Source organism: Mobula birostris, chromosome 2 (assembly GCF_030028105.1).
Source record: "Mobula birostris isolate sMobBir1 chromosome 2, sMobBir1.hap1, whole genome shotgun sequence".
NCBI lineage: Eukaryota > Metazoa > Chordata > Chondrichthyes > Myliobatiformes > Myliobatidae > Mobula > Mobula birostris.
Window position 1 is genome coordinate 95,918,275 of NC_092371.1, and position 21,563 is coordinate 95,939,837.

Here is a 21,563-nt window from a genome sequence, read left to right on the forward strand (position 1 = left end):
TATTGTATCTTGAGCTCCCAGAAAAGCATTTGAAACAAGGTTTCTAATACCTTGATTCTGAAATCAGAATGCTACCTTTCTTACACAAGATTACTTACTTTGCTTGTTAAAGAAGACTAATGCTGCACAGAGGCAGGAGCATGGTGCAGCTGGAAGGGATGATGTCTCACAACTCCAGTGAGTTGGGTGTAATTCTACTATCCATGTGAAGTTTACACACTTTTCCTTGTGTCCGTGTGGGGTTTCTTCTGTGTGCTTCAGTTCACTCCCACATCCCTCAAATGTGCAGTTTGGTGGGTTAATTGACCTTGGTAGCTTGCACATAGTGTTCAGCCTATTAACATATGGGAGGGTGGAGCAGATGGGAACGTGGGGAGCATAACATTGGTTAGGATAGGCTGAGGTTAATCAAAAAGGGTGGCCGATGGTTGCTGTGGACTTGATGAGCTGAGGGCCCATTCCTGCATGTATTTCTACATAATTCAAAAAATCTTGTACCAAAGACAAAAATTATAATTAGCCTCTTTCCTAATTGTCCATGTATATACAGCATTAAATTACACAAAACAAATACTGGAACCTCATATGATAAGATAATGGTCTTATACCATAGCCTTTCCCCAAAGATCCTTTGCATTGGAGGCACCCTGCCTAAGCATGTCTCACAGCAAATATTCATGGGGTAAATGCCAACAACTGTGATAGACAACTTCAGCTGGATGTTTAGGCACATTTCAGGGCTGCTTTTACCCAATCTGTACCGATGAAGTGTCAGCAAATAGAAACACAATGTCCTGTCGTTATGAGATATACGGAAGGAAGTGCAACAGCAAGGCCCTCCCCACTCCCCCTTCGGGAGGAAGTAGTTCATCACGTGTATGATCATCTTATGTCTATCATTGATCTTTAGACCCATGCATACTGGAAAGACTAAAGCAGGACTTCCTCCTTCACCGATATCCCAGCAACATCCTGGTGCCTGTTAGTCAGCACTGGTGAGCAAATATTTTGGAATATGGTATTGTCCATTTACCCAGAGAAGAACCCAATAGTTCCACTCTCCCCTTTTCACAGAGCAGTCCAAGAATATTTCTGACAGTCCATTCATTGCACAAAGGCTTTGTGAGCTAAACCTGCGTGGCTTAGGCATTTATGATGCCACTGCGATGTTTTTAATGAAAGAAAAGATCCCATCTAGGTTAAATGCAGTGAAATTCACTGTTTGATCTTATTTTCATAAAAAAATCCTATGCATGCTAAGCCAAAATGTTTAGGCATAGCCTAACATTTGCATAGACCACAATTTAAACTAAAATCATAAGACCATAACACCATAAGGCATAGCAACATAATTAGCAACTTGGTCCATCAATTCTGTCCTGCCATTCCATCATGGCTCATCCCTCTCAAGCCCATTCTCCGGCCTTCTCCCTGTAATCTTTGACACTCTTACTAATTAAGAACCTGTCAACCTCCATTTTAGCTATACTCAATGACTTGGATTCCACAGCCATTTGTGCCAATGAATTCACAGATTCACCACCCTCTAACTGAAGAAATTCCTCCTCGTTTCTGTTCTAAAGTGGTATCCTTCTGATCTGAGGCTGTGTCATCTGATCCTAGACTCTCCCACTATAGGAAACATCCTCTCCATATCCACTCTGTTGAGTACTTCCATTATTCAATAGGTTTCAATGAGATACGCTCTCATTCTTCTAAACTCGAGCAAAGTACAGTCCCAGAGCCACCAAACAGTACCCACGCATTAACCCTTTTATTCACAGAATCATTCTAGTGAACCTCCTCTGGATCTTTTCCAATCCTTAGATAAGGGGCCCAAACAGTGCATGACACTCCAAGTGCAGTCTGACCAATCCGTTATAAAGCCTCAGTATTACATCCTTTCATTTTATATTCTAGACCTTAAAATTAAATATAACATGCATTTGCCTTCTTTACTACTGGCTCAACCTTCAAGTTATCCTTAAAGGAATCCTGCACGAGAGCTCCCAGGTCCCTTTGTACCTCTGATTTCTGAATTTTCTCCCTATTTAGAAAATAGTCTATGCCTTTATTCTTTCTACCAAAGTGCATGACCATACACTTCCCCACACTGTATTCCATCTTCCACTTATAACCATTCTCTGTTTAAATCCTTCTGAGACTCCCAGCTTCTTTAGCAACAACTGTCCCTCCCCTCTCTTCATATCGTCCACAAACATGGCCACAAAGCGTTCAATTTCATTATCCAAATCATTGACATATAACATGAAAAGAAGTGGTTTAAGCACCAACCACTGCAGAACAGCTCTAGTCACCAGCAGTCAATCAGAAAAGGCCCCTTTATTCTCACTCTTTGCCTCCTGCCAGTCTGCCAATCTTCTATACATCTAGTAACAGTGGAATAAGGTTCCTCCTCAAGAACTTCTTTACTTGGCACTGGAGAGTGATGTGGCCTGACTGGACAAACATTCTCTCTGTGCTGAGCCTTTCCAGAGGGAGACAGGTGGAAACTCAGCATACGGAGATTTGTATACAATGACTGTACATACCTTCTGAGGCATGAACAAAAGTAGCTATCTTTGTGCATTTAATGTATCATTTATGATACCCCTACATCTTTGTCCGAGGCTTTGTGCATTGTGGGTGGAAACTCAAATGTGAAGTCCTGGATTAAATGATGATCAGTTATTGGTGATGGCAGTGTAATGGGAAACAGGTTAAACTTGGTCACAAAAGAGTAAAATGTGAATATCTTAGACCTAATAACCATATTCTTAGGAAGCCTTCTCCCCTACACACACCTTCCCCACCTAACCAGATTTAATTTGGCATTATTGGTTCAGAATTTCCAGCTTGCAGCCCTAGTCTGGGGTCTCCAAACCCCAATACAAAAGACCTGATGTACCACCTGAAAAGGAAATGGCTTTGCTGTCACCCCAATCTCTCTGGTCTGATCCTTGGACCAGTTCAAAACACTCACAGATTCCTAGGAGCCCACAAGCTGGCAATTGCTCAGTGCAAATAAGTTTGACCATCTACGGGACAAACTTTATTCTGAGTACTACTGTGCCTGTTTTGTTAACCCAGATAAAAATACAAATGTGCTTAATATAAGTAGGACTGCATATAGAATGCTGTTCTGCTTTATTCCAGAAGCTCTATGACTGCCAACCATGCCTTAGAATTGCACTGCACATATCCCAGTGGGGCAGTTGCTCTGAATTATTATTTCCTTTCTTGAATTCCTTTTAGGAGACTACATCCAGCATATTCCTTTGGGGTGCTCAGTCAAGCCTCCTTTGGGTTCAAACTGGAACCAGGGTTCAATTGCTAATTTTGCACAAGGCTGATCACTGTACAGATTCATATGAATGTGTCAGAGATCATGCCACTATAGGCTTGTATCACCATTGCAGTACAGATTTGTCCCAGTTCCAAATGGTAATCAGCAGAATCCTAAATGCTGCATTTCTAAAACTAAAAGCAGTAAAACTGAAAAGTTGATTGTTTTTTGGAGAAGGAGAAGGAAGCTCCACATGAGAGGATTGGAAGTGGAGAGCATCAGCAGTTTTAAATTCCTCAGCATCAACCTATCAGATGACCCTCTGTCCTGGACCCAGCCCATAAAGTCATAAGAAAAGTATGTCAACATCTTTACTTTCTTTGGAGGTTAAAGAGGTTTGGCTTGTTACCAAATACTCTTGCAAATTTTTATAGATGAAGGTATCCTGACTGGTTGTGTCATGGTCTGATATGGCAATTTGAATGAACAGGAATGTTGGAAGCAGAAGAGGGTATTAGGCACATCCCTCCTCACCACTGGAAGTATTTACAGGAGGCAACATCAGTCATCAAAAATCCCCACCGTATCAGCCATGCCATCTTTTTGCAGCTACCATTCGGCAGGTGGTACAGAAACCTAAGGTTCAAAAACAGCCATTTCACTTCAACCATTCATTTCTCAAACCAGCTGGCAAAACGATCATTACTGCAGTTAGCAACACTATGATGACTTTGCACTAAAATGGACTCTAACTTACTCGAGTTCTTCCATGTAAAAATTGCATGTAATTTATATTTTCCTTGTGAATGCTGCTTCTGTGTCTGTGCTATAGCTGTAAATAATTTTTCATTGTTCCTGTGCATGCATGTACTTGTGCATACGAGAATAAACTTGACAATTATGTATCTCTGGGCAAAGTTCAATTTGGTTCTAAAATCAGAGTTCAGTCTTGTCATACATGTGGTATATCAGAGCCATCCTTGAGTTTTTACAATTTCATTGAGTAAATGCAAGTAACTTACTTGGCTTTTAAATTAAACTAAGATTGAGACCTTCCAGTCCACTGGCTTTGCGCTTTGCTGTCTTCCTGTAGGACAACAAGCCAAATGTCTAACGGCCAATTGTCTATGCCCTGAACTCACATCAAAAGTGTGAAAGGGAAGAACTTACAGACCTGTGGGGATAACCTGGGGTACAGAGTTAATACAGACTCAAGGAGCTGAATGGTTTCTTTGTGATGGAAACATTGTTATTAAATTCATATTACCAAAGCAAATAATCACAGATTTTCCACATTACTTTTCATTGACCTCATTCTTCCCACCCACTTAACCTATCTGCATTCCTTTACAGACAGCTGGAGTCCTATCACTGTAATATCCTCAAAAAGTTTCAGCCTCAAGTTGTGTTTCATATTGCTCCTGTGAAAAACTCCAGGATGATTGTGCTCTGTTAAGACTGCTTGTTGTTGCTGCAATAGGATTGAGATTCACAAGATTCCTATTTACTATCCATTTTATTAAAGGGCTTTACATCTTTTTAACACTTGAAAATCCCCTTCCTGCCGTTTGTCAGAGAACCATTCATAACACTGTCAAGTCCAGAGCAATAAACGCAACAAGCACTAAGCAGGCCAGTCAGGAAATTAAAGAAAAATAGCAGATGTTGGAAACTTGGAACGAAAGGAGTATATTGGAAGCACTCTGCAAATTAGGCAGCATCTGTCGAGAGAAAAACCGAGTTTCAACTCCATAACACTTCATCAAAACTAGGAAGCAGAGATAACAACTTTGATTTTGACCTGAATTCTTCCTGCAACTTTCTCTGAAATTTAAGACTATACATTTATTCTTTATCTTCCAATTATGATGAACGATAACCGACTTGAAGCACTAACTGTTTCTCTTTCCACACACCTATTTGCAGCAGATTCTGCTGGTTTTCCTTTTAGATTTTCAACATCAGCAGTTTTTTTTTGGACAATGGAATTTATGACGGCTTTCGCTCATCAGAACTAAGATATATTAAGTGTGTGCTTTATTAAAGGAACAGGACCAAAATAAAGGACAGAGAAACAGACAGACCCACAGTTGTGCGAATTGAGTCCAGATGAACGGTCTCGACTGTCTATTCCTACTCTTCACAGAAACTACATGACCCGCGGAGTTCCTCCAGTAGACTTTTTCGCAACTGAATTGTAAAGTTGTTAGATGGGAGACCAGGTTAGTAGCATGAAGTAACAGTAGGGTGCACTAGAGAACCGGGGACACATCGTTATGGACAGTGCTCCGGGAAAAGGCTGGCAGAAACCTTTAAGTATTTTTACACAGGCTGTTCTCGCTTGTGATTTAATTTTGGCGTGAAGTTCTTCACTGCACCTTGGTTTCAATGTTTCCCTCTTCATTAATACTGTTCTTCGTCTGATGGCGTGTCCCACGTTTAATTTAATCTTTCTGCTCCTCTACCGTTTAAGATTGACTCGCCTTGTAACACTTATTTTAAGAACCGGCTCACAATAGCAAGCTACGAATGGTTGTCAAGTTTATGCACACAGTTAATGTGAACTGCAACCATTAGACGCGGCAGATCCTCATACAGTTTGGAAATGTCGATTTCTTTATCGTTAATTCCCCCGGACACGTGCCTCCTGTGTCGTCTAATGTGTGGGATGGAATTTGTTGGTTTTAGGGAGTGGAGTGGATCGACGTGGCGCTGGAAGAATTTACGGAGAATCCTACCACAATAAATCCGCTGACACTGAAAATCGCAGCTTCGCCATTACCGCAGATGCACAGTTAATGGATTTGAGAACATTTCCCCCTTTTCCATTTTAGCAGCGCTGCAAATAAACGGTGAAGTTTAACTTATATCTCCACTTGATAATCGACTGGACAAAAACAATCGCCTTTCCCAGGAAGTTCAAAGTAAGTTTATTAACAAAATATATACTCGTCACTATATGCTACCCTGAGACTCGTTATCTTGCGGGCATTCACAATAAATACAAGAAACACGTAGAATCAATGAAAGACCGCCCTTAAATAGGACGGACAACAATAATTGTACAAAAGACAACAGACTGTGCAAATACAATACAAGGGAAAAAACAAATAATAATGAATGAACACTAAATATTGAGAAAACGAGTCGCAGAGTCACTGAAAGTGAGTTCATAGTTTGTGGGAACATTTCAGTGAGAGGGCGAGTGAAGTTATCCCCTCAACCATTTAGTTACGGATAGAGTGGGAACAAATTAAAGGCTTTTAGGTCTGGCAGTTGCACGTGTCCGTATTTCAAAGTTGAGAGCAAATTTATAATCAAAGTACATATTTGTCACCATATACAACTCTGATATTCATTTTCTTGCGGGCATACACAGACGCACAATAGAATCAATGAAAAACCGTGCCCACAGGACGGGCAAACAACCAATGTACAAAAAACAAATGGTGCAAATACAGAATTAATTCAATAATATTACCTTAATAATAGGGACCAGGTGGTTAACACAAAAAAATCAAAAATACATAATAAAAGACCAACAAATTCAAGACGATAAATGTAGAAAATGCCTAGGAAAAAAAACCGAAACAATCCAACATACTACATGACGCTGTAGCAATTTAACTCAGTCTGATTACTTACACAGACACAATTAAATGACAAATTCATCAAAATCTCGCTTTAAAACACAAACTCATAAAATAAATCGTTACCTTAGTATAAATACAAGCCTGACCCAGTTTCAGAGTCAGAATATTACAAAGCATCATACGACCGATCCATTATGACAAATAGGACAATCCATAATAACCGTCCGGATATGATAATACAGGATAGACAAGCAAGAACAATTTACCTAATAGAAACAGCCATTCCAAACACACAACATACAGAAATCAATAAGTGAAAAACACCAGAAATATGCTGAATTAAAAGAGGAAATTGAAAGACTTTGGAACATGAACAGGGTACATACATGGTCCCGATTGTAATATCTACAACTGATGTTATCTCAAAGGCACTACACAATAGTATTAAATAATCAGGGCTGCACAGCAATATTTATGTAATTCTTCAGAAAATCACAATACTAAACACCACTAGAATAGAAATGTTCCTAGCAACTGAGAAATGAGCGTGATCGGCTATGCCCACAACTCACGTTTTACTAGCTTGAGCTGAGAAAAAAATAAAATAATATAATAATAATAAATAAGCAACAGATATCGAGAAGATGGGATCGGGAGTCCATGAAAGTGAATCAATAGGTTGTGGGAACAGTTCAGTGAGGGAGCGAGGGAAGTTATCCCCAGAGTCTGATGGTTGACTGTCCCTGAACCTGGAGGTGTGGGTCCTGAGGCTCCTGTACCTTCTTCCTGATGGCAGCAACGAGAAGAGGGCATGGCCTGGATTTATATCTGAGAGAAAGTATTTCAAATAGTAACCATTGGCAATTCAACTTCTCCAAAAGTAACATGAATACTAAACTACATGGCGAGTAATTGCAACGTAGAAGTAACGCAGCGTGTCTGTTTACGGTACGACCGGTCGCTGCGTGTAAAATTGTTCATGCTGTAAACATTAACTCTTTAGTATTTCAAAACTGAACTTTATTCGTAGAGATATATTACAGGAAATACAAACCAGTACTTTTCTTTACATTCATATTGTCATGTCATAGATAGATTGATCCTGGGATGTTGATACACAGGCGCGCAGCTGTGTCCAACCTATGACCCTCCGTGTGCCGCGCTCTCGCCGCTGTTTCCCACGTGCCGCCGACAAAGGAATCCGTTCAGTCGTTGCGATTCAGTGGGGCGCGAATGAGTTCATTCATCCAAACAGCAGAGGGGATGGGCGTTGTTCAATAGACTGAGTAAATCCGAAAGATTACTCCCCACCCCCACGCCGACGCTTTAGAGGCATGGTTTAGAAGGGGAAATACTTCGAGAACTTTTCTTTTGCGGCGCTTTGCCCCATTTGAACTATTACCGCGGTTTGTGTCGAATTTGAATCGTCATCTGTTAATAAAACTTGGTTCGGACAGCCGAAATGTAAATGATTGCAACTGACAGGAAGTTGCACATTTGCATTTTTCTTTATTAAACTCTAAATCTGTGACTAAAGGGAACTCGCAAGTACTTATGAACAACTAATCCACTTGGCTCTGAATTGAAGAGGGACGGTCGATGGAGCCGATTGTTTTGCTCGTGTGCCACGTGTGAGACCAACCTCTTCCGCCCGTTCTCAGGACTTTACACGAGCACCGCTAGCATGGGATTACTGGCTCACGCCACCTCTCCAGATGGTCCCCTTGAGATCCGGCCCCAACACATACACAATAAAAGTCAAAAACTCTGCACAATTTCTTGTTCAGAAAGGGAAGATTCGGCTATTGTTCCCCTGGCCGCTGTGACTAGAGTGTGAGAATCGGCTGGAAAACCGCATTCACACTTGCGGTGTCATCTGCGGGAGTACTGTTTTCTTGTCTGAGGCCGAATCTCTTCCATGACCTAATTATATTGACACTGGTAGAGACGTCAGGGAAGCAATCTTAGCTAACAGCTCTGCAATTCCCCCCATCCTTCTCTTCTTTCTTTACCCATTTCCCATCTGCTTCCCCTTACCTCTTCCCTCACCTGTCCATCACCTCCCTCTGGTGCCCTTTCTCTCATGGTACACTCTTCTCTCCAACCAGATTCCTTTATCTTCAGTACTTTACCTCTTTCACCAATCACCTCCCTGCTTCTCACATCATCCTGCTCTTTACCACTCAACTATCTTCCCCCTCACCTGGTTTCAGCTATTACTTGCCAGTTTGTCCTCTTTCCACTCCCCCACCTTCTCATTCTTGCTCTTCCCCTTCCTTTCCAATCCTGATGAAAGGTCTCCGCCTGTAATGTGGATTGTTCATTCCTCTCCATAGATGCTGCCCGACTTGCTGAGTTCCTCCAGCATTTTGTGTTTGTTCCTCCAGAGTTCCAGCACAATCTCTTGTCTTGTGTTTATGATTTGACACTCAGCAATTGGCTGATAAAATACAGAGCAATTTCAAAGAAGGGAATGCATGTTCGGTGCATGTTCCTGACTCGACCCTTTTTTTTTTACGAGGCAGAGTGGCTAGCTCAATGCTCAACCCGGCACGGATGGAAAGCGTGCTCTGGGCGGAGGTGGCCCGACTTGGATTCGAACTCGGGAGCCTTCGCTCCAGAGTCCGGCGCTGATGTCATTGCACCACCAGCCGGCCAGGTGATAGATGAGACCAAGTGAGTGGGGAAGGCAGTTGTCTGGGGGAGCGAGAATGATGTAGGCAGCTGGGAGATGATAGGTGGAGGAGGTAGAGGGCAGAAGAAGGAGGAATCAAACATGAGAGGAAAGTAAACCTTGGAATACAGGGAAGGAGGAGGGAACCAGAGGGAGGTGATGGGAAGGATATGAGGCAGGGGAGGAAAAGAGAAGGGTTGAAAGGGAAACTTGAATGGTGAATGGAAAAGGAGAGAAAGGGGGAGGGGAAACAAGGGAGATTTTGATTACCGAAACTTAGAGAATTCAATGTTGTACTGTATGACTCCATGACACTATTCTGAACCAACCAACATTTATCTTGTAATCAAGCTAAAACAAAATGTATTATTGTAGTGTAACTATACTGATAACTGAATGCAAATGCCCTTGAATTAAGGACAGCACAGGGGCACATCTGGTAGAACCACTACTTCACAGCTCCAGTGACCCAGGTTCAATCCTGCAATTGAGTGCTGTCAATGTGGAGTTTGCACATTTTCCCCGTTGGAGGAACAACACCTCATATTCCGTCTTAGTAGCCTCCAACCTGATGGCATGAACATCAAATCCTCTAACTTCTGGCAATTATTCCCCTCCCCTTCCCTCTACTTCCATTCCCCACTCTTGCTCCCCTCATACCTCTTCTCCTCACCTGCTATCACCTCCCGCTGGTTCCCCTGCTCCTTTCCTTACTTCCAGGGCCCACTCAGGGCACTTCTAGGCCTCTTGGTCCTACACCATTTCCCAGTGTTCTCCTATTTACTGTGTAGGTTCTCCTCTGGTTTGTCTTACCAAAATTCAGCACCATATGGTCATCCAAATTAAGCTCCATCTGCCATTGCTCACTCCACTGGCCCAGCTGATCCTGATGACATTGCAATCTTAGATAACCTTCCTCACCTACCTGGTCATTACAATTTTGGTTCTCTTTGCTTGATTTCTTCAGAGGATAGTCATGAGGTAACTACCCAAGTTGCATAGTTTTGGTTTTGACTTTGTCACAGTCATACTGAGAGAGTGTTATCTCCCTCTTCCATGAAGCAACATACGGCAATGTCCAGCAGGAAATATTGTAAGTGGTCTTTCCAATAGTAATGGATGAAACCCTGCCATTCTGAATATATTGCCTCTGTTTAGTTCTGGGACTTTATTTTCACATTTGAATTGAGTGAGAGGTGTACACATGAGGAACTTCTCAAACCCTCTCTCCTTGACATGAGTGATCACTACACCAACCCCATAATTAGAAGCATTGCAAGCAGGCTGTCATGAGTTAGATCTGTTATGCACCAAAAATGATTCACTGCTGAAGCTTTTCTTGAACTGGCCATAAACTTTTTGTTAATCCTCACTTTGTCTTACTTTACTAAATAGTATCAACTCTATGCTTAGATCAGATAGGAATCTGGGGTAGTGTTGAACCATGCTCAGTAACAAAATGCTCAGTAACAATTCAGCTTTGGTGATAGTTTCCATTTCTTCCTTTACTGTCTGCAATCAACCTTTTTTAGTTTGCTGACGGACATGAATAAATCATTTCTTTCTCCATGAGAACACAGTTGCTTTTCATAAGCCTGACCTGACACAAATGATATTGTGATTAATAATTTGAAGGCTCTCCAACTAGATTATCATTCTGACTGTATAAACGTTGCAACACTTTATGCATCATTGCTTGGAATATTTGCAGTAGTTTCGTAGATGAGCAAACCTTTCATATGTTACTTATCAAGAAATGCTGTCTTCATTTGTGAACAGGAAGATGACGGAATTCTAGTTTTGTACAGTATTTTACCAATTTGGTATACAAATCTTAAAATATAGGCAGAGGGTATGTTTCAGAATCAGGTTTATTATCACTGATGCATATCATGAAATTTCTTGATATGCAGCAACAGTATAGTGCAAGGTGAACAGTTACTATAAGGTGCAAAAGATGACTAATGAGGTAGTGTTCATGGGCCAAACAGAAATATAATGGCAGAGGGGAAAAAGCTGCTCTTAAAACAGGTCATATTAGAAATCTTCATATTCTCCACAGAGCCAGATACTTTGCCCAACTCAGGGAACACCATGATGGGCAATGCCCATTTACTTAATACTACTTTCACTAATTCTCATCTACTAAAGCGCGGAGTTTAAAAAGACGCCCACTTTCAGGTGCGGGCAGCGTCAGTGCAGGCAGCGGAGTGCGCGGGAGCAGAGTGCTGGGCTTTGGCTCAGTGGGCTTCGGCGTAAGGGGATCTTCGGTGAGAGGTAATCAGTGAGCCTGAGTACGTGCTTGCTGAGGAAAAAAGGTAAGGTTGGTAGGTACTTTTTCATTTATTCTGATTAATCTGGGATCAGGTAATGGGGAGATAGTTAGAGGAGTGGTGTGCTCCGTATGCAGTATGTGGGAGGTCAGGGTCAACGCAGTTGTCCCTGATGACCACACCTGCAGAAGGTGCATCCAGCTGCAGCTCCTATCAGAGCGAGTTAGGGAATTGGAGCTGGAGCTGGATGAACTATGAATCATTTGGGAGGCAGAGACAGACATAGATAAGAGTTATCGGGAGGTAGTCACACCGAAAATACGGGAGGTAGGCAACTGGGTGACTGTCAGGAGATCAAGGGGGAGCAGGCAGAGAGAGCAGAGCACCCCTGTGGCCATTCCCATCAACAATAAGTATACCGTTTTGGATACTGTTGGTGGGGATGACCTACCAGGAACAAGTTGCAGTGGTCATGTCTCTGGCACTGAGGTTGGACCCTCAACAGAAGGGGAAGAGGGAAGAGAGGACAGCGGTAGTGATAGGGGATAGTCAGGGGGGCAGATAGGAGATTTTGTGGGGGAGATCGGGAGTCTCGGATGGTATGTTGCCTCCCTGGTGCCGGGGTCCGGGACATCTCAGATCGGGTGCAGGTTATTCTCGAGAGGGAGGGCAAGAATCCAGATGTAGGGACGAATGACGTGGGTAGGAAGAGTGAGGGGGTCCTGTGTAGTGAGTTCAGGGAGTTAGGTGCGAAGCTGAAGGGCAGGATCACAAGGGTAACAATCTCAGGATTGCTACCTGTGCTACATGCGAGTGAGGCGAGGAACAGAAGGATTATACAGATCAATACGTGGCTGAGAGGATGGTGCAGGAGGGAGGGCTTCAGGTTTTTAGATAATTGGGCTTTGTTCCAGGGAAGGTGGGATCTGTTCTGACGGGACCGTCTACACCTGAACTGGAGGGGTACTAACATTCTTGCAGGAAAGTTTGCTAGTGCTGCTTGGGGAGGGCGGGGTTTAAACTAAATTTGCGGGGGGCAGGGATCCAGAATGTGAGAGAGGATCGCGAGATGAAGTATAAAGGACAGGTGGGGACTACACAGTTCCGGAATATTAAGTGTGAAGTAGAGAAAGGTGAGGCAGAACGAGTGATAAGGAGGATACATGTGCAGAGAGATGGTCTGACGGAGCATAGAGTTAAATGTGCAGAAAGAGTAAGTAAATTTAAGAAAGACAACAAAATTTAAGGGGCATATAGCCCGGTGAGAGTTCGGGGAGCTGGGTTATGCACAATAGGTAGCGATTTAAACAGAGAGGAGAAATGGGTTAAAAATTCTATATCTGAATGCGCGAAGTGTCAGAAATAAGGCGGATGAGCTTGAAGCTCAGGTGCGAATGGGTAACTATGATGTTGTTGGGATAACGGAGACATGGCTGCAGGGGGATTAGACCTGGGAATTGAATGTACAAGGGTGTACATGCTATCGAAGGGACAGAAAGGTGGGCAGAGAGGGTGGGGTGGCCCTGTTAGTGAGGAATGAGATTCAGTCCCTTGCAAGGGGGGTCATAGAATTAGGAGAAGTAGACTCAGTGTGGATAGAACTGAGGAACAGTAAGGGCAAAAAGACCCTAATAGGTGTTATCTACAGGCCCCCAAACAGTAGCATGGATATTGGGTGCAAGTTGAATAGGGAGTTAACAATGGCATGTGGCAAAGGAAATGTCACAGTAGTTATGGGGGATTTCAACATGCAGGTGAACTGGGAAAATCAGGTTGGTACTGGACCCCAGGATAGGGAGTTTGTAGAGTGCCTACGGGATGCATTTTTGATCAGCTTGTGTGTGAGCCGACCAGGGATAAAGCTATTCTGGATTTAGTGTTGTGCAATGAACAGGGTTTGATAAGTGATCTTGAAGTAAAGGAGCCACTAGGAGGTAGTGACCATAATATGATAAGTTTTTATCTGCAAGTTGAGAGGGATAAGGGCAGATCAGAAGTGTCAGTATTGCTGTTGAACAAAGGAGACTATGGAGCCATGAGGGAGGAGCTGGCCAAAGTTGACTGGTCGGATATCCTAGCAGAAAAGACAGTGGAACAGCGATGGCAGGTATTCTTGGGAATAATGCACAAGGTGCAAAATCAGTTCATTCCCCGGAGAAGGAAGGATTCAAAGGGGGGAAAGTGGCCACAGTGGTTGACAAAGGAAGTCAGAGATAGCATAGCATTAAAAAAGGAAGTATAACAGAGCTAAGGTGAGTGGGAAGACGGACGATTGGGAAACTTTTAAGGAGCAACAGAACTTAAGTAAAAAGGCTATACGGGGAGGAAAAATGAGGTATGAACGCAAGCTAGCTAGGAATATAAAGGAGGATAGCAAAAGTTTTTTTAGGTATGTGAAGAGAAGGAAGATAGTTAAGAACGATGTTGGGCCCTTGAAGAATGAATTGGGAGAAATTGCTATGGGAAACAGAGAAATGGCAGACAAATTTAGTAAGTACTTTGGATCTGTCTTCACTAGGGAAGACACAAGCAATCTCCCAGATGTATGGATGGGCCAAGGACATAGTGTAACAGAGGAACTGAAACAGATAGACATTAGGAAGGAAACGATGATGAGTAAACTGATGGGACTGAAGGCTAACAAATCCCCAGGTCCAGATGGTCTGCATCCTAGGGTACTAAAGGGGGTGGCTCTGGAAATTGCAGATGCATTGGTGATCATTTTCCAATGTTCCTTAGATTCAGGATCAGTTCCTGAGGATTGACAAATGGCTAATGTTATCCCACTTTTTAAGAAAGGAGGGAGGGAGAAAACAGGGAACTATCACTCTGTTAGCCTAACATCAGTAGTGGAGAGGATGCTAGAGTCCATTATTAAAGATGAAATAGTGGCATATCTTGATAGCAGTGATAGGATTGGGCCGAGCCACCATGGATTTACCAAGGGCAAATCATGCTTGACTAATCTATTGGAGTTTTTCGAGGATGTAACCAGGAAGATAGACGCGGGAGATCCAGTGGATGTGGTGTACCTTGACTTTCAGAAGGCATTTGATAAGGTACCATATAGGAGATTGGTGGGTAAAATCAGTGCTCATGGCATTGGGGGGAGGATATTGACATGGGTAGAAAACTGGTCGGCAGATAGAAAGCAAAGGGTGGCAGTGAATGGGTGTTTCTCGGAATGGCAGGTGGTGACTAGTGGGGTGCCACAGGGCTTGGTATTGGGACCACAGCTGTTTACGATTCACATCGATGATTTAGAGGAAGGCATTGTGAATAACATCAGCAAGTTTGCTGATGATACTAAGCTGGGTGGCAGTGTGACATGTGATGAGGATGTTAGGAGAATTCAAGGTGACTTGGATAGGCTGGGTGAGTGGGCAGAAACTTGGCAGATGGCATTTAATGTGAATAAGTGTGAGGTTATTCACTTTGGGAGCAAGAACAGGAAGGCAGATTATTATCTGAACGGTGTGGAGTTAGGTAAGGGAGAAATACAAAGAGATCTAGGAGTACTTGTTCATCAGTCTCTGAAGGTGAATGAGCAAGTGCAGCAGGTAGTGAAGAAGGCTAATGGAATGTTGGCCTTTATTACAAAGGGAATTGAGTACAAAAGCAAGGAAATCCTTTTGCATTTGTACAGGGCCCTGGTGAGACCACACCTGGAGTATTGTGTGCAGTTTTGGTCTCCAGGGTTAAGGAAGGACATCCTGGCTGTGGAGGAGGTGCAGCGTATGTTCACTAGGTTAATTCCTGGGAGGTCCGGACTGTCTTACGCAGAGAGGTTAGAGAGACTGGGCTTGTACACGCTGGAATTAAGGAGATTGAGGGGGGGATCTGATTGAGGCATATAAGATTATTAAGGGATTGGACAAGATAGAGGCAGGAAATATGTTCCAGATGCTGGGAGAGTCCAGTACCAGAGGGCATGGTTTAAGAATAAGGGGTAGGTCATTTAGGACAGAGTTGAGGAGGAACTTCTTCTCCCAGGGAGTTGTGGAGGTGTGGAACGCGCTGCCTCAGAAGGCAGTGGAGGCCAATTCTCTGGATGCTTTCAAGAAGGAGCTAGATAGGTATCTTATGGATAGGGGAATCAAGGGTTATGGGGACAAGGCAGGAACCGGGTATTGATAGTAGATGATCAGCCATGATCTCAGAATGGCGGTGCAGGCTCGAAGAGCGGAATGGTCTACTTCTGCACCTATTGTCTATTGTTTAAAGTTGGTTTAGCCATTTTTTCTTTGTGCTTTCAATGGATAGGGCACAAGCTGGTTTACGTGACATCAAGTTTTCTATGTGTATGAGCTTTATGCAACTGAATGCCTGTTTATGACTCTTAAATGCTGAATGTCTTCATATTACTGCAGGTCTGCTAAAACCTAGTTGTGATAGAGTTACAAATAATATTTTTCCCCATCAATCAACCTCTTCCTAGCAATGTCAATCAGTTAACATAAACAGTTGCCGTCAGTGGCAGCTTTATTTTCTGCCCATTATGCACCCATTTGTCTCCATATGCTCAGTGTCACACAAAGGAAGTGTTCTTCATCTTAAAATGTTTACTATAGCACTGCCATATTAAACCTGGTGAGAAAGTTACTTTACCATAATACAAGATTGAGATTCACCTCCATATAGGCAACCACAAAACAAGAACCCCAAAAGAACCCATTATAAAAATCCAACAAACACGCAAGGTACGGAGACAGAAAAAACACACAAATTGTGCAAACAATAAAAGCAAACAACAGAATTCAGAACAAAACTGAGTCTACAGGTACAAAGGCAAGAGCAGGTCCACAGCCTCAGCTCATCACACAACAGAGCATAACGTCGTGTAGCTCGCAAACACAAAGCCTGGAGCAGCGGAACAGGTCCACAGCCTCAGCTCATCACACAGCAGAGCATAACATCATGTAGCCCGCAGACACAGAGTCTGGAGCAGCAGAACAGGTCCACAGCCGCAGTGCAACGAAGAGTGGAGCAGCGAGCAGAACTGGCCTGACCCTCGCCTCCAATCCCAACACCCTGCCTTTTCAATCCATCCTGCCCGGCTGAGAATGTTTATCTGTGTTTTGATTACAGATCATTAACTGCAAAATCACTGTTATTTCTGTTATGTCCTTGCTATTAACTGTTATTGTATTTATAGATGGAGCACAGAAAAAGATCCTTCAGTTTATCATTTCCCTGCTCACTGTAAATTAACATCTACTGTAATCCAATTTCATTGTATTTCTTTCATCTGAATTATGTGTAACCATCTCTCCTGTAATGAATGCATGCCATGAACAACCTCTCGAAGCACTTCATGATAGGGGATGTCAGAGCCATTGCATGGTAGTCATTAAGGCACGTTATCCTGCTTTGGTCATGTACTGATGATAGTGGTCTCTAACGTTGAGGGAACTTCAGATTGAAGCATGAAGGAGTTAAAATGTCTGCAAATAGCTCCAACAGCTGACCTGAAAAGGATTTTAGAACCTGGCCATGGACACCATCTGGGCCAGGTGCTTTCCATAGGTTCACCCTCTGAAAGATTGGCCTTATATCCATGTGACAGAACAGGATACTAATTCTCCCCCTAATCTTGCTCCTTTCCCCAGTTCGTCACTCCTCCTCACTCTGTCCCCATTCTAGTTTCCCCACAGTTTGCCCTCCCATTCTGCATTTCCTGGGAGTTCACCATTCACACACCCCAACAGTAAAACAATCGCTTGCTTGGCTAATCAACACAATCCCTTCAGTTAACGCATTCAACTAGTTTATAACTCGTAGCATTCCAACAGTTTCATTAATTTTCACTCGCTCCATTACCTCAGTTCGTAGACAGCAGAATGGCCCCAAAACACCTGAGGTACCATTTGGGCATCCTAAAATAATGCTCAGGTTAGTGGGAGCAGGCACACCACACCCTACACTGGCAACACCACTGGTGGGGAGGCATTATTCTTTTATTTTCATCTGAGCATGTGGATAAAGATCTATGGGTTTAACTAAGGCATCTGTTGTGGAATAAAACTATAGTCCCTGTTTAAAATGTTCCAGTTCTGCATCTGAAATAATTATTATGGTCAGGTCACATGTTTTACCTCCCCTCCCCTCAGACCAGCGGTAGAATTTCCTGGTTCTTTGAGGCCAGGCGGAGGCAGATTTAAACGCTCAGTTTGGCTTTGCTGGAGAGGTGTGGAGATTGTATTTGGTGAATATTGGTTGACTTATATTGAAAAGTTAAAGATAAAGTTTGTCGTGGCGAAAGCCTTCGTATATTTGTAAATTTTTATACTTGCAGGTGTTTTTTCTCTCCTCTCATTTGTCTACCTGTAAATATTTTTCTTCACAACTTTTTTTCTCCCGGCACTAAACAAAACCCCGCTGTTGTAGCTTACAACATGTGTTTCTTTTCTCCCCCAACTGTGACCTGCATTGGGCATGCTTCCTCGCACCTGATAACGAGGTGTGATCATCCCCGGTGGTAACAATGGGTTCGAGTGATCTTCACCATTCAGGCCATGTTCTTTTCTCGCTGCTGTAATTGGGTAGAAAGTGCAGGTGCCTCAGGACTTGTACCACCAGATTCAAGAATAATTACTACCCCTCAACCATCCGACTCCTGGATAAAATCTATTGAGAGGTTCCCACAACCAATGATCTCTCTTTAAGAACTCTTTATCTTGTTTCATACTCTCGTTATTTATGGCTTATTTATTTATATTTGTAATTACACAGCTTGTTATTTTCCAATCTTCCATGTCCTTGCTCTTTCAATGATTCTACTGAAGTTACTATTTTATAGATTTACTAAATATGCCCATGGAAAAAAGAATGTCAGGGTTGTATATGGTGACATATATGTACTCTGCTAATAAGTTTTACTTTGAACTTTGATGTGCATTTGAGGCTGCCAACGTGGGTGGTGACATACCAACACCATTCTGTTCAAAATGTATATATAATTCATTAAGCTCATGTTGGAGTCCATTGTTAAGGATGAGGTTATGGAGTACTTGGTGAAACAGGCCAAGATAAGACAAAGTCAACATGGTTTCCTTAATGGAAAATCTTCCTTGCTGGAATTCTGAGGAGATTCTGAGCAGGGGATGCAGTGGATGTTGTATATTTGGACTTTCAGATTTTGACAAGGTTGATGTGGCTGTTTATCAAATTAAGCGCCCATAGCATTACAGGAAAGTAACTGGCAATGTTAGAGCATTGGCTGATTGGTAGAAGGCAGTGAATAGGAATAAAAGGATCCTTTTCCTGCCAGCTGACTGTGTCTAGTGGTGTACTGTAGGGGTCAGTATTGGGACCATTATTTTTAATGCTGTATATCAGGGGTTCAGCAATTCTCAACCATTTTTTGGCCATGGCCCCCTTAGGAGCTCCTCTCAGGTTCCAGGACCCCCTTTCAAACAGGGATACAACACGAACAGATAGACAGAAAATAATTTATTATTGAACACCAAGAAAACTTGAACATTCTGACATACTGGACAAAACTTTAAAAAAAACTGTATGAAATTAAACATCTTTCAGGCCTAATGCGATCCTTGAGCTTGGTGCTTTTCTGCAAGGTTCATGATATCGGGCTCCAAATTAGATAATGACAGACGGTGGTCGCCTCTTGTTGCGATATTATTTCTGTTCCTGGATTTTGTTGAGGAAACTACCTTGCAGAATCCGCTCTCAACAAAATATGTTGAGGGAAAGGCAATAAAAAATCTTTGGGCTTTTTCCCACTGTGCTGTAAACTTATTCGGCAGATCAGTCTTGATCCAAAAATCTTTTTGAAACTGACTGAACTGACGACATGCAGTTATATCACCCTGAAGATCAATCAAACTCTATTGAATTTCTGCCTCAACTTGGTGCTGCTTGGGCATTTCATCAGTTCAATTACCAGGGCCTCCATAAACCCTTGGGGCTCCCCTTCTCACAGTTTTCAGTCGGTGGCCCCCTTCAAATGTGCCAGGGCCCCCAAGGCAGTCATATGGCCCCCGTTGAGAATGGCTGGTTTAGATGATGGAATAGATCATTTTGTTACCAAGTTTGTAGATGATATGAAGACTTATGGAGGGTTAGATAACGTCGAGGAAACAGGAAGGCTGCTGAGGGAATTGGACAGATTAGGAGAATGGGCAAGAAAGTGACTAATAAAGTACAATGTTGGAAAATGCATAGTCATGCATTTTAGTAGTAGAAATAAATGTACAGACTATTTTCTAAATGGGGAGAAAATCCAAAAATCTGAGCTGCAAAGGGATTTGGGAGTCCTTGTGCAGAACACCCTAAGGGTTAACTTGCAGGTTGAGTCGGTGGTGAGGAAGGCAAATGCAATGTTAGCATTCATTTCAAGGGGTCTAGAATACAAGAGCAGGGATGTGATGCTGAGACTTTATAAGGTTCTGGTGAGTCTTCGCCTTGAGTATTGTGAACAGTTTTGGGCTCCTCATCTAAGAAAAGATGTGCTGGCATTGGAGAGGGTTCAGAGGAGGTTCATAAGGATGATTCTGGGAATGAAAGGGTTATCATATGAGGAATGTTTGATAGCTTTGGGTCTGTACTCACTGGAATTTAGAATGATGAAGGAGGGATCTCATTGAAACCTTTCGAATGTTGAAAGGCCAAGACAGAGTAGATGTGGGAAGGATGTTTCCCATGGTGAGGGAGTTTGGGACAAGAGGGCACATTTTCAGGATAGAGGTGTCCATTTAAAACAGATGCAGAGAAATTTCTTTATTCAGAGAGTGGTGAATCTGTGGAATTTGTTACCACAGGCAGCTGTGGAGGCCAGGTCATTGGGTGTATTTAAGGCAGAGCTTGATAGGTTCTTGATAGGACATGGCATCAAAGTTTACTGGGAGAAGGCTGAGGAGGGGGAAAAAAGGATCAGCCATGATTGATTGACAGACAGTAATACATCTGCCAAAATTATTCTCAACTTCGTTGCCCCACTAGGCTCTGTCCTCATTGCCCAACTATCCTCTTTGTATACTAATTTCTGCATGGCCAGATTCTGCTCGAATGCCATCTACAAGTTTATAGATGATACCATTGTAGCGGCTCATATCACAAATAATGATGAGCAGTACTACTGGAAGGAGATAGAGAACCTGGTAAGATGGTGCCATGTCAACAACCTTTCCTTCAATGTCAGTGAAACAAAAGATCTGGTCATTGACTTGCAAGATGGGAGGGCAGTGCATATGTTCCTGTTGACATCAACATGGCTGTGGTCATGAGGTTTCAAAGTTTCATGTTCCTGGGGGTGAACATCACCAGTAGCCTCTCTAGTCCAACCACATAGATGCCATGACCAAGAAAGCTCATGAATGCCCGTAGCTCTGCAGGAGGCCAAAGAAATTTGGCATGTCCCTCTGAAGGCTTGCCAATTTTGATAAATGTACCATAGAACACATCCCTTCTGGAAGCACCACAGCTTGGTAAAGTAACTGCTCCATTTGTGACTGTGAGTTATTGTCACAGCTCAGCACATCATGGAAAACAGCCTCCCTTCTTATTCTCTGTCCATGTTTCCTATTGCCTTAGTAAATCAGCCAGTATAACCAAAGGCCCCACCACTTCGGACATTCTCTTTTCCTCTTCCCGTTGGGAAGAAGATGCAAAAACCTGAAAGGGTGTACCACCAGGCTGACGTCAGGTTCTATCCCAACTTTATAAGACTATTGAAAGGCTCCCTAGTATGATAAGATTTAATCTACACCACTGTGACC